This window comes from Etheostoma spectabile, chromosome 2 (genome assembly GCF_008692095.1).
Source record: "Etheostoma spectabile isolate EspeVRDwgs_2016 chromosome 2, UIUC_Espe_1.0, whole genome shotgun sequence".
NCBI lineage: Eukaryota > Metazoa > Chordata > Actinopteri > Perciformes > Percidae > Etheostoma > Etheostoma spectabile.
The window spans coordinates 17,104,294-17,105,419 of record NC_045734.1 but is presented as its reverse complement, the minus strand read 5'-3'; the positions used below and the strand labels follow the sequence as shown (position 1 = coordinate 17,105,419).

General features: G+C 39.7%; 1 long non-coding RNA gene across 1 annotated transcript in view; it reads right to left on the bottom strand.

Moving 5' to 3' along the window:
* LOC116695233 (uncharacterized) overlaps positions 1–884 on the bottom strand; it is a 4,403-nt gene extending 3,519 nt beyond the window's left edge. The window contains exon 1 of the long non-coding RNA XR_004333391.1: positions 716–884. This is a non-coding gene — a long non-coding RNA (uncharacterized LOC116695233). The remainder of the gene's footprint in view (positions 1–715) is intronic.
* Between the last annotated feature and the right edge of the window lie 242 nt (positions 885–1,126).

Sequence of the window (1,126 nt, the reverse complement as noted above, 5' to 3'; positions counted from 1 at the left end):
GAGAGAGAGGGTGACACATGTTGCAGTGAGGAGAGAGCATTGTGTAGGCACACTGACAGCCTCCATCTGAGAAGATTGTAAAAAAATAAAATGAAAATAAAAGTTCCTGTTGCCTGGTGCGCTAAGTAGATTACCCCACTTAACATTACACATCAATAGTTATTAGTTTCATATAATTTTTTTTTTAAAGAATCCCCCTCTCACCCCTCATGGGGTGGAATGTGTCATCGTCAAGCTCGGGTCCTCTACATATATACATATATTTATACGTTATTCTGGAGGCTTTTACTTATGATACCTCAGCACATTTGGCTGACAGTAGGCTACTTTTGAGCAAACGTTTTAAATGCGAGTTGCATGTTTTTCTTTCTTAATGTATGATGCATTTTTTTAACCGGCATTAGCAACAGATGCAATATAACCTAACTGTTGGTGTCGTTCTGCCTACACAAAGCGACTTTACATTTCTGTCCCTCTGCTCAGTCAGTCGACCAACCGACTCCTCCAACACGCTGACGTCATTTCAGTGGCAATAAACTTGGTCCAGTACAGACCTGGCTTCAAGGCTGACATTAGGTCTCGTGAGATCAGAAAACTCAGATTCTGCAGTGCAACAGCAAACAGGAGTTTGGTGAAAATAAAACGAACAAGACGGTAATGATGTTGTACATGGAGATTAACACGCACAGGCTGTTTGGCGAAGACATTAATTTACCGACTTAAAAACTCACCGACAGCTGTCAGATGTTATTGTGATGATGCCCATCCATCCTGCTGTTGCTGGAGTAATGAAATGTGTTTAGGAGAAGCCGAGCTTGTTCCTATCAGGTACAAAGCCGGGCATTGATATTTTAGCCTAAATCAAACATCGCTTCCGGTCCAACCCGTAAAAATAATATAGTTCAAATAAAAGATATAGTTTAGTAACAACATGTAAATGCATATACGCGAATAGAAATGTGTATGGAAGAATAAGTGCGACGCCAAAAATACACCACGTAAAAAGTTACAGTCGCTACTAAGATAAATAAATAAGACATTCAGGGCAAAGCATCAGGTCATTTATTTTATTTTGATAAAACTATCGCCCAGTTTCTGGAATTATAGTGGGCAACTTGTCAACATG